The following is a 13018-nucleotide window of genomic DNA, read 5'->3' as shown; positions in this document are numbered from 1 at the left end:
TGACCCGGGTTTACGAGAAAATCCGTTTTAAAGGGAAAGATTATGAACCGGAACTGACACCCAGCCCATTTAAACAGACGCAGAATGATCCGGGATTGCAAGGACATCCCTTTTACCCAGATGCAGAATGACCCTTGACTGACAGCAGTTCCCTTTTCAAAGAATAAAGTGAGATTTCGATCATCCCTGAAGGCAATTGTGCAGTGGGGCTGAGGACCACTCGGCGCAGAGACTGTTATTGAAGTCACAGTTGATAGACAGGCAGGAAGGAAGGAGGGAGGGACGTAAAACCAGCCCAGTCTGAAACACACAAACAAACTAAAATTCCTTAACCTCCAAAGGCAGGTTTTGAAATTTGAAATTGGAAATCCGGGACAGACAGCACATCCCTTTTAAACAGACACAGAATGATGACGGTTTGAGAGCACACCATTTTACAGAGACAGAGAATGATCTCGGACAGACAGCAAATCCCCTTAAAAGGGACACGGAAATAGAATGAATAAAAACAGATAAATATGTAAATCTCGGCAGGTCGTGCAGATTTTCTGGAGGAAGAATCCGGTTTCACTTTCTGTCGGATAATCAATCCGATATTACAGGAAAAAGTTAAAGATTACAGATGTTTTCAACAAAAATAGCGCCTTGAAAAAATATGCAGCGAGAAAGTTCAAATGGGAACGGCTGTGATACAGCGGAACGCAGGAGTGATTAAACAATACATGGCACAATGGAGAAAGGCAAAGTGGGTGGTAATCGGGCAATAACGTAACAAAGGATGGTCCAGAGGAGGTGTTAGTGGGAACAGCAGAACCATTACCAGACAATGGGAGCGGTGCTTATCATCCGATACGTTGAACCTAATGTTGACGCCAGAAGACGAGAACATGCCTACAATATAGGGTATCACCGCCTTTTAATCAGACCAGGCAGCTTTGCCAGACCGCATTGATTTCCTGTCCGCTTTGAATTCGGCAACCAAGGGACGAATTCAAAAGGCAGCTTCTCTCATCTTTTCAGCTCTAGAGACACAGGACGCACTGATATTCAGGGCAGAGGTGGAGATTGACGCTGAATGTATGCGTATCCCCATTGAGCAGAGCTGATCGCACAGACAGGAAGATATACTGATCAAATGTTGGACGGAACCAAACACGGGATTAGGTTATCCAACGAGTCAGTCGAGGAGGCGGGAGCTCGGAGCAGCGCGAGTCCGGGGTCGGCGAGAGGCGTAGCGGTGCAGCTACAGGGAGAAGGCAAAAAAACAAAGGTGACGTCACAGCCTAGGGGTAAGTGATTGGCTGGTGATTGGTGAGTAGTTTTTCTTTTTCTTCTTGTATTGGTCAGTAACTTTTAACAGTGTTATTACCAGTTTAAGTGTATCTAAGGGTTAAGACATGGCAGGAGAGCTCGGTCGGGTGTTGTGCTCCTCCTGTACCATGTGGGAACTCAGGGACGCTTCCGGTGTCCCTGACGACTATGTGTGCGGGAAGTGTATCCGCCTCCAGCTCCTGACGGTCCGCGTTACGGAATTGGAGCTGAGGGTGGATTTACTCTGGAGCATCCACGATGCTGAGAATGACGTGAGTATCACGTGTAGTGAGTTGGTCTTACCGCAGGGAAAGGGTCCACAGCCAGATAGGGAATGGAAGACCAGCAGGAAGAGTAGAGCAAGGAAGGTAGTGCAGGGGTCCCCTGCGGTCATCCCCCTGCAAAACAGATACACCGCTTTGGGTACTGTTGAGGGGAATGACTCATCAGGGGAGCGCAGCAGCAGCCAAGTTCATGGCACCGTGGCTGGCTCTGCTGCACAGGAGGGCAAGAAAAAAAGTGGGAGAGCGATAGTGATAGGGGATTCAATTGTGAGGGGAATAGATAGGCGTTTCTGCGGCCGCAACCGAGACTCCAGGATGGTATGTTGCCTCCCTGGTGCAAGGGTCAAGGATGTCTCGGAGCGGGTGCAGGACATTCTGAAATGGGAGGGAGAACAGCCAGTTGTCGTGGTGCACATTGGTACCAACGACATAGGCAAAAAAAGGGATGAGGTCCTACGAAACGAATTTAAGGAGCTAGGAGCTAAATTAAAAAGTAGGACCTCAAAAGTAGTAATCTCGGGATTGCTACCAGTGCCACGTGATAGTCAGAGTAGGAATCGCAGGATAGCGCAGATGAATACGTGGCTTGAGCAGTGGTGCAGCAGGGAGGGATTCAAATTCCTGGGGCATTGGGACCGGTTCTGGGGGAGGTGGGACCAGTACAAACCGGACGGTCTCCACCTGGGCAGGACTGGAACCAATGTCCTAGGGGGAGTGTTTGCTAGTGCTGTTGGGGCCGATTTAAACTAATATGGCAGGGGGATGGGAACCAATGCAGGGAGACAGAGGGAAACAAAAATGAGGCAAAAGCAAAAGACAGAAAGGAGATGAGGAAAATGTAGGGCAGAGAAACCCAAGGCAAAGAACAAAAAGGGCCACTGTACAGCAAAATTCTAAAAGGACAAAGGGTGTTAATAAAACAAGCCTGAAGGCTTTGTGTCTTAATGCAAGTAGTATCCGCAATAAGGTGGATGAATTAATTGTGCAAATAGATGTTAACAAATATGATGTGATTGGGATTACGGAGACGTGGCTCCAGGATGATCAGGGCTGGGAACTCAACATTCAGGGGTATTCAACATTCAGGAAGGATAGAATAAAAGGAAAAGGAGGTGGGGTAGCATTGCTGGTTAAAGAGGAGATTAATGCAATAGTTAGGAAAGACATTAGCTTGGATGATGTGGAATCTATATGGGTAGAGCTGCAGAACACCAAAGGGCAAAAAACGTTAGTAGGAGTTGTGTACAGACCTCCAAACAGTAATAGGGATGTTGGGGAGGGCATCAAACAGGAAATTAGGGGTGCATGCAATAAAGGTGTAGCAGTTATAATGGGTGACTTTAATATGCACATAGATTGGGCTAGCCAAACTGGAAGCAATACGGTGGAGGAGGATTTCCTGGAGTGCATAAGGGATGGTTTTCTAGACCAATATGTTGAGGAACCAACTAGGGTGGAGGCCATCTTAGACTGGGTGTTGTGTAATGAGAGAGGATTAATTAGCAATCTCATTGTGCGAGGCCCCTTGGGGAAGAGTGACCATAATATGGTGGAATTCTGCATTAGGATGGAGAATGAAACAGTAATTTCAGAGACCATGGTCCAGAACTTAAAGAAGGGTAACTTTGAAGGTATGAGGCGTGAATTGGCTAGGATAGATTGGCGAATGATACTTAGGGGGTTGACTGTGGATGGGCAATGGCAGACATTTAGAGACCGCATGGATGAAGTACAACAATTGTACATTCCTGTCTGGCGTAAAAATAAAAAGGGGAAGGTGGCTCAACCGTGGCTATCTAGGGAAATCAGGGATAGTATTAAAGCCAAGGAAGTGGCATACAAATTGGCCAGAAATAGCAGCGAACCTGGGGACTGGGAGAAATTTAGAACTCAGCAGAGGAGGACAAAGGGTTTGATTAGGACAGGGAAAATGGAGTACGAGAAGAAGCTTGCAGGGAACATTAAGGCGGATTGCAAAATTTCTATAGGTATGTAAAGAGAAAAAGGTTGGTGAAGACAAACGTAGGTCCCCTGCAGTCAGAATCAGGGGAAGTCATAACGGGGAACAAAGAAATGGCGGATCAATTGAACAAGTACTTTGGTTCGGTATTCACTAAGGAGGATACAAACAACCTTCCGGATATAAAAGGGGTCAGAGGGTCTAGTAAGGAAGAGGAACTGAGGGAAATCTTTATTAGTCGGGAAATTGTGTTGGGGAAATTGATGGGATTGAAGGCAGATAAATCCCCAGGGCCTGATGGCCTGCATCCTAGAGTACTTAAGGAGGTGGCCTTGGAAATAGCGGATGCATTGACAGTCATTTTCCAACATTCCATTGACTCTGGATCAGTTCCTATGGAGTGGAGGGTAGCCAATGTAACCCCACTTTTTAAAAAAGGAGGGAGAGAGAAAACAGGGAATTATAGACCGGTCAGCCTGACCTCAGTAGTGGGTAAAATGATGGAATCAATTATTAAGGATGTCATAGCAGTGCATCTGGAAAATGGTGACATGATAGGTCCAAGTCAGCATGGATTTGTGAAAGGGAAATCATGCTTGACAAATCTTCTGGAATTGTTTGAGGATGTTTCCAGTAAAGTGGACAAAGGAGAACCAGTTGATGTGGTATATTTGGACTTTCAGAAGGCTTTCGACAAGGTCCCACACAAGAGATTAATGTGCAAAGTTAAAGCACATGGGATTGGGGGTAGTGTGCTGACGTGGATTGAGAACTGGTTGTCAGACAGGAAGCAAAGAGTAGGAGTAAACGGGTACTTTTCAGAATGGCAGGCAGTGACTAGTGGAGTGCCGCAAGGTTCTGTGCTGGGGCCCCAGCTGTTTACATTGTACATTAATGATTTAGACGAGGGGATTAAATGCAATATCTCCAAATTTGCGGATGACACTAAGTTGGGTGGCAGTGTGAGCTGCGAGGAGGATGCTATTAGGCTGCAGAGTGACTTGGATAGGTTAGGTGAGTGGGCAAATGCATGGCAGATGAAGTATAATGTGGATAAATGTGAGGTTATCTACTTTGGTGGTAAAAACAGAGAGACAGACTATTATCTGAATGGTGACAGATTAGGAAAAGGGAAGGTGCAACGAGACCTGGGTGTCATGGTACATCAGTCATTGAAGGTTGGCATGCAGGTGCAGCAGGCGGTTAAGAAAGCAAATGGCATGTTGGCCTTCATAGCGAGGGGATTTGAATACAGGGGCAGGGAGGTGTTGCTACAGTTGTACAGGGCCTTGGTGAGGCCACACCTGGAGTATTGTGTACAGTTTTGGTCTCCTAACTTGAGGAAGGATATTCTTGCTATTGAGGGAGTGCAGCGAAGGTTCACCAGACTGATTCCCGGGATGGCGGGACTGACCTATCAAGAAAGATTGGATCAATTGGGCTTGTATTCACTGGAGTTCAGAAGAATGAGAGGGGACCTCATAGAAACATTTAAAATTCTGACGGGTTTAGACAGGTTAGATGCAGAAAGAATGTTCCCAATGTTGGGGAAGTCCAGAACCAGGGGTCACAGTCTGAGGATAAGGGGTAAGCCATTTAGGACTGAGATGAGGAGAAACTTCTTCACCCAGAGAGTGGTGAACCTGTGGAATTCTCTACCACAGAAAGTAGTTGAGGCCAATTCACTAAATATATTCAAAAGGGAGTTAGATGAAGTCCTTACTACTCGGGGGATCAAGGGTTATGGCGAGAAAGCAGGAAGGGGGTACTGAAGTTTCATGTTCAGCCATGAACTCATTGAATGGCGGTGCAGGCTAGAAGGGCTGAACGGCCTGCTCCTGCACCTATTTTCTATGTTTCTGTGAGTCACAGAGCCGAGTACCTCTGAGATATTTTTACTTTACTCAGTTGTGTGAGTTTCCCTTTGCTCTTGGATTTAGACGCTGTGAGAACAATCGGCGCAAAATCAGACATTTTAATGTGAAACATGTCTGTTTTCTCACTTGTCAAGCGGCTGTGAGGAGCGGAAATTTGACAAAAAAATGGCGGGGCTTGTCACGGATTTGGCCCGAGTTTCTCGCATTTCAAATGTGATCATTCCTAAGCGAGAATCATACCTCGAGACCAACGAGTCGCCGACAGTGAAGAGCGCAGCTCTCAGATTCTGACGGTAGTGAGAAAATATGTTAGGCCCATCGTGCTTGTGCTGTCACTCAGAGACCGATCTAATTAGTCCACCTCTCCGCAGTCCTCCAAATGTTATCCTTTTGACGAATATATTATTAATTTGAGACATAACATGATCAAAGTGCAGCATCCTTGTCAGTGAAAGGGAAATTGGTCGATGAGGTTAATGTGATTGACAAAGTGACCAGGGGAGTCAAAGCTGAACACAAGTACGACGAGGATGGTATTGGAACCCATGCGTGCAGAAGAAAATTGATTTGGAGTCCAACGCCTTAACTTCTCGGCTACCTCGTCTCTTATTCAACCAAGCGTCAGCCTTTCAATCTCCTTCTTTTTGTAGCCCAACAGAAATAATGTGCAAGAAAGTCCACTTCACAGCTTGCTCTGCCCGTGCATGCAGATCGACAATGATGAAAACTTGCCATTAGATTCTTAAAGCAAACAGCCTTCCTTGACTTCGGGTGAGTGACTCGAAGAGATGGTTGGTTTTTCGGCAGAATCGCAACAAATATAACATTTCACGCAGCGAGTTAATTGACCGCGGCAAGATACGAATCTGCAATGTTTTGATAAGTTCGCGGTTATAATCGAAGTCAGACGCCGTATCCATTAGACCATGCGGCCGCTGCCACCATTCATACAATGTGTTGTTTGTATATTGCGAGCAAAATCAAGGAGTGGATTGAGGAAAAGTTGAGCATATTTCGAGTGAATGAACAGATGCACTGCGATCTGGGTGCGCACCCGGTGCAGGCAACGCCAACGTAAATTGGAACACAACAGTTTAACAATTCGGTCATTGCAGCTGAAATCATACTCCTTCTCAAACTATACAGGATGACCCGGGTTTATGAAAAAATCCGTTTTAAAGGTGAAGATTATGAACTGGAACTGACAACCAGCCCGTTAAAACAGTTACAGAATGATCGGTAACTGCAAGGACATTCCTTTTACCCAGATGCAGAATCACCCTTGACGGAACGCAGATCCCTTTTAAAAGAATGAAGTGAGATTTCTATCATCCCTGAAGGCAAGTGTGCTGTGGAGCTCAGGACCACGCGGGGCAGAGACGGTTATTGAAGCCACAGATGATAGACAGGAAGGAAGGAGGGAGAGAAGTAAAACCAACCCAGACTGAAAGCCAATTTAGAAATATATATATATTAAACATTTTAAGAAAATAAATACATTTAATTTTGATTTGCAAAAAATTGAATTGAGTTGTTTCAAATAAATAAATAATTGATTCATAACCTAGATATTTTTTGATTGAATGATGGCTGTGTGAGTGGAAGAATTCCATTTGAAATGAGGGGGTGCCTCTTATCAACAAAGGCAGACATTGATGTGGAGATTCAGCATCGCCTCCAGTGCTCCAGTGCAGCCTTCGGACGCCTGCGGAAAAGACTGTTTGAAGACCTGGCCCTCAAAACTACCACCAAACTCATGGTCTACAGGGCTGTAATAATACCCGCCCTCCTGTATGGGTCTGAGGCATGGACGATGTGCAGAAGGCACCTCAGGTCGCTGGAGATATATCACCAACGATGTCTCCGCATGATCCTGATAATCTGCTGGGAGGACAGGCGCATCAACATCAGTGTCCTCGACCAAGGTAACATCCCCAGTAGTGAAGCACTGACCACACTCGATCAGCTTCGCTGGGCAGGCCACATAGCACGCATGCCAGATGTGAGACTCCCTGAGCAATGCTTTATGCGGAGCTTCTTCATGGTAAACGAGCCAAAGGAGTGCAGCGTAAACGTTATAAGGACACCCTCAAAGCCTCGCTGGTAAAGTGCGAAATCACCACTGACACCTGTGAGACCCTGGCAGCAGATCGCCCGAGGTGGAGAAAATCCATCCGGGAGGGCGTTGAGCTCTTTGAGGCTCGATGCAAGGAGCATGAAGAACCCAGGCGCACGCAGCAGATCGAGCGTGCGGCAAACCAGCCCTACCGACCACTTCCCCTGACGAATGTCTGTGCCACCTGTGAAAGGGACCGTGGCTCTCGTATCGGAATGCTCAGCCATCAAAGAATTCAGTTTAGGAGTGGAAGCAAGTCCTCCATAGGACCCCTGGACCTGATGGCTTATATCCTGTGGATAAAACCAATGCATCCATAGCATATAAGCCATCAGGTCCAGGGGACTTGTCCGCCTTTAGTCCCATTATTTTACCTCATAATACTTCATTAGTGGTAATGATAGTATTAAGTTCCTCCATCCACATAGCCCTTGGATTATCCACTATTTGGATGTTTTTACTGACTTCTACCGTGAGAACTGAAACAAAATATTTTTTCAAAGTCTCTGCCATTTCCCTGTTCTCCATTATTAATTCCCCAGTCTCATCCTCCAGGAGACGAACATTTACTTTAGCCACTCTTTTCATTTTTACATAGCTGTAGAAACTCTTACTATCTGTTTTCATAATTCGTTCAAGTTAACATTCATAATCTACCCTCTTTTAATCATATTTTTATTCATTCTTTGCTGGATTATAAAAATGGCCCAATCCTCTGGACTCGCACGAGTGGATGATTGGGTGAGCTTGACGGAACAGGTGGCTTAAAAGTTGCTGCAAAATATTTCAGAACAATTACACCTCAAATGACCTCCAAACAGTGCGGATTACGTGCCAATGCCGACAGCTACTGATTCATTGTGAACAGGGCTCCAATTTCCTCAGAAGCAATTCGATTATATTCCTAATCCAACGATTGAACTAACCATCCACGGCAGCTAGCACGTCGCATTTTTTTAAACACACACTGAATGAAGCAGCACTGAGAGCGCAACCCTTTTAAACAGATAAAGACTGATCCGAGACTGACAGTACAACAACTTGATGTCGCTGTATTACACAACAGAAAGCGGGAATGGCTGAATCGCTTTCGGCGGGAATTAAATGATGTACTCCCTGCTTGTCTCAGCTAATCTGCTCGTTGGTCAAGGACTATGATTGTCACTTATATAGGAAAATAATGGAACCCTTACTAATGGAGAAAATAGAAGAACTTCTAGAAACCAAAAGTATAAAAATGAATAATCAGCATGGATTTCAACAGGGAAAGTACTGCTGGACCAAACTCATAACTTTTGAAGAGGTTAAAGAGAGGTGAGACATTGATCATGCAATAAGTGTAAGGTATCTAGATTTTCAAAAGACCCTCGCTGTGATACCCAATAATAGCCTGCTGAACAACGTCAGGGTATAAGCAGCAGAATGCATAGCGAGCTAGCTTCAAGACTGAAATCAGAGTTTGGAGGTAAAAGGCAGATATTCATATTGGCAGAAGATGGGTAGTGGTGTTCCAAAAGGATCAATGCCGGATCCACTATTGTTCACAATTTATATTAACGATTTAGAATTTGGAACTAATAACAGCATTTCCAAAGTTGCCAATGATACCAAATTGGAGGAAATTTATGCTGAGGAGGACTGCAATAAATTAAGGACAACATTAATAAACACGCAGAATGGGCATAAAGTTTTCAATTAAGTTCCACACACATACATGTGAGGTATTACATTTTGCTAGGAAGAATATGGAGGTCATTTATTTCTTGGCACAAACGACTCTCGGTGGGGTAGAGGAACAATAGGATCTCTGAGTACAACTATACAAATCACAAAAATTGTGACAGAGTTTAGCAAGACAAAATTAAGGTAACTAAGCAGTGGAGGTTATTTCTAGTCGTACATAATTGCAAAATAGGAAGGTTATGCTAAACCTGTATTGAACCTCGTTTAGACCACACTTAGAGAACTGCATGCAGTTCTGGTCATCCTATTATAAAGATGATATAGAGGCATTTGGGAGGGTGCAGAGAAGATTTACAGTGATGCTACAAGAAATGGGAGGTTATTCATAAGCGGCAATAATGAACAAGCTGGGTCTCTTTTCTTTTGAAGATTGATCTATAGGGGTGACCTAATAGATTTATTTAAAATTATGAAAGATTTTGACAGAGTGTTTACAGAGAGAATGTTTCCACATGTGGGGAAGAGCATAACTGGAGGCCACTAATATAAGATAGTCATCAAGATATCCAGAAATCAAATAGAGAATTCGGAAGCAACTACTTTCTGGAAAGAGGGATGAGAATGTGGAACTCAAAAGCGTAGGAGTGGTTCAAGCGAATAGTATAGATACATTTACGGAGAGGCTATACAAGCATATGAGGTAGAAATGAATAGATGGCTATGCTGATAGATTTAAATCAAGAAAGACTCCAGAATATTCGAGTGGAACGTAAATGCTGGCATGGTCAGATTAGCCAGAAAGGCAGTATACGCTATGCTGTCCTTTGTAAGCCTATTTAATTCAGTTATCTGCAGCATTATGCATTGGATTCAATGACAAGCTCTCTGAGTATAGGTAGGAGTGTCTGGTTCACTGTAAGAACTTTCTGTTTCTGTGTAATAGTTTCTGGGTCTCTTTAGGTGCTGTCTGGGTCTGTGTTGCAGCTGCCTGTATCAGATTTTGAGCTGACTGTGTCTGTTTAAGTGTTGTCCGGGTTTGTGTAGGAGCGTCGGGGTTTGTGTTGCAGCTCCATGTGTCTGTTTTGGAGCTGACTGGGTCTGTGCAAGAGTTGTCTCTGTTTGTGACGCAGAGTCTGCGTCTGTGTTGGAGTGTGTCTGTCTGTGGTTGATCTCCCTGGGTCAGTGTGGTTCGGCATTGAGATTTTTGATTCAGTAACGGTACTGTCTTGATCTTTAAATGAGGTGTCTGCATCTCCGAAGCGAGCTGTCTGGCTCGGTGCACGATCAGTCTGGTTCTTTCTCGGAACATTCTGCGCCCGTGTAAGAACTGTTTATCTCTGTGTAAGAGCTCTCTTGGATCTGTGTTGGTGATGCCTTGGCCAGGGTAGAGCTGTCTATGTCTATGTAGGAGGGAATTAATCTGTCTCGGAGATCCCTATGTCTCTGAAAGGAGCTGTATGGGTCTGTGTAGGAAAGTTTGTGTCTGTGCTTTTAATCCCTGCTTCAGTGTAGCACCTGCCTGGTTCTGTACAGGAGCTGTGTATTTCGCGAAGGAAATATCAGTGTCTCTGTCGAAGCTCTGTGGAAATGTGTTGGTGTTGTCTGCGGCTGATGAGGACATGTTTGCTCCTGTGTAGGTGATGTTGGGTCTCTGAAATGAACTGTCTGAGTCAGTACACAACCATTTTGTTGCTGTGTATGCGCTTTGCCTCTCTGCACAGGAGTGTATGGATCTATGCAGTAATGTCTGACTCGGTGTAGGATCAGTATTCCTCTGTGCGGGAGCTCCCTGGGTCTGTTTAGCCGCTGTCTGGGTCGGTGCAGGAAAAGTCTGAATCTGTGAAGGTAGAGTCTGGGACTGTGAAAGAGCTGTCTGAATATGTGTTGCAGTTGTCTGGGTCTGTGAAGGAATAGTCTGGGGCTGTGAAATTACATAGAAATCTAGAAAACCACAGCGCTGAAGGAGGCCACCTCGGCCCATAGTATACATGCCAGCCGACAAAGAGCCACAAGGCCCTTTGATCAACAACCCTGAAGGCTATATATGAACCTGTGAAGTATGACAATGGCGGAAAGATAAACAACGCCCAGACCAATAATTCTGCCCCACACAACTTCTACACCCCTTGCATCGAAAAATTATACACACCACCCCAAGCCGAGCCATGCGAACGCATGGGAGAAGCAAAGAAGCAGAAAAAAACCCAGGCTAATTGTGGGAAAAAAATCTGTTAAAATCCCTCTCTATCTACGCTATCAAAATTAGTCCAAGCGATCAACTTGGTCGTATTGGAATCCCTGCAGTACTTACCATCGTATCTGCAGCAGCCAACAACAGATTATCCAGCCGAATTCCTCTTACCAGCTCTCGGTTCGTAACTCTGCTGGTTACAGCAAGGACATTGTACTTGACTGTATAAAACATTGGTTAGGCCGCTGCTGGAGTACTGTGTGCAGTTCAGGTCAACACATTTCAAAAAAAAGATGTGATTGCGCTGAAAAGGGTACTGAGGAGATTTACAAAAAAAGTTGCCTGGACTGGAGAATTTTGGTGATGAGGAAAGATTGGAAATGCTGAGTCTGTTTTCTTTGGACCAGAGGAGGCTGAGAGGAGACTACATTGAGCTGCATAACTTTATTTGGGCCCTAGATAGAGTTGGTAGGAAGGTCCTGTTTCCCTTTGCATAGTGGTCAAATGCCAGGGTGAATCGATTTAAACTAATTTCGCGGTGGACCAATTCCCCTATCTCGGGCGCCTCCTATCAACAAGAGCAGGCATTGATAACGAGATATATTTTTAACATTATGAAGGTATTTGATCGAGTTGATGTGGAGAAAATGTTTGCTATTGTGCAGGAGTTCAGAACGGGATGTCACTGATAAATTCAGTGGACAATTCAAGAGCAACTTATTTACAAAGAGTGGTTTGAATATATAAGATGCTACACGAGCAGTAGTTGAGGCGAATAGCACAGATTCATTTTAAAGGGAATTACTTAAGCACATGACTGAGAAAGCAATAGAACAATATGCTGATAGGATCAAGTGAAGTAGGGTAGTGTGCAGCATTAACTTCAGCAACACCAGTTAGGTACAATTGTCTCTTACTGTGATGCAATCTCTATATAACGTTATGTAACACACATTTTAAACAACAACAACAACTTATATATCATTAGCACCTTGAAATTAGCGAAACGTCCAAGGCACTTCACAAGAGTATTATGCGATACAAATTTGACACCAAGTCACTAAATACAAATTAGCGCAGGTGACTAAAAGATTGGCCAACCATGTATGCTTGATAATGAGGAAGAAAGCTGTACATTGTAGGTAGATATCAAAGAACTGGTCAGGGGTTTAATGGAATTCAACCCGGAGAAGTGTTAGATAATGCATTTGTGGAGTGCTTATAGGGAAAGCGAATAAACATTAAATGTTCGGCCACTGATAAGTGTAGAGGTGCAAATGACCTTGGAGTGCATGTCCACAGAACCCTTGCGGGTAGCAGGGCAGGTAGATAAGATGCTTGTGAAGGATAGACAGAAAGGAAAAGGAGACGGGGTGGCGTTGCTGGTTAAAGAGGAGATTAATGCAATGATAAGGAGGGACATTAGCTTGGATGATTTGGAAGCGGTATGGGGGGAGCTGCAGAATACCAAATGGCAGAAATCGCTAGTGGGAATTGTGTATAGACCTCCAAACAGTAGTAGTGAGGTTGGGGACAGCATCAAACAAGAAATAAGGGATGCGTGCAATAAATGTACAGCAGTTACCATGGGCGACT

The sequence above is a fragment of the Pristiophorus japonicus genome, unplaced genomic scaffold (genome assembly GCF_044704955.1).
Source record: "Pristiophorus japonicus isolate sPriJap1 unplaced genomic scaffold, sPriJap1.hap1 HAP1_SCAFFOLD_404, whole genome shotgun sequence".
Taxonomy (NCBI): Eukaryota; Metazoa; Chordata; class Chondrichthyes; family Pristiophoridae; genus Pristiophorus; species Pristiophorus japonicus.
Note: the sequence above shows the minus strand (reverse complement) of the source record.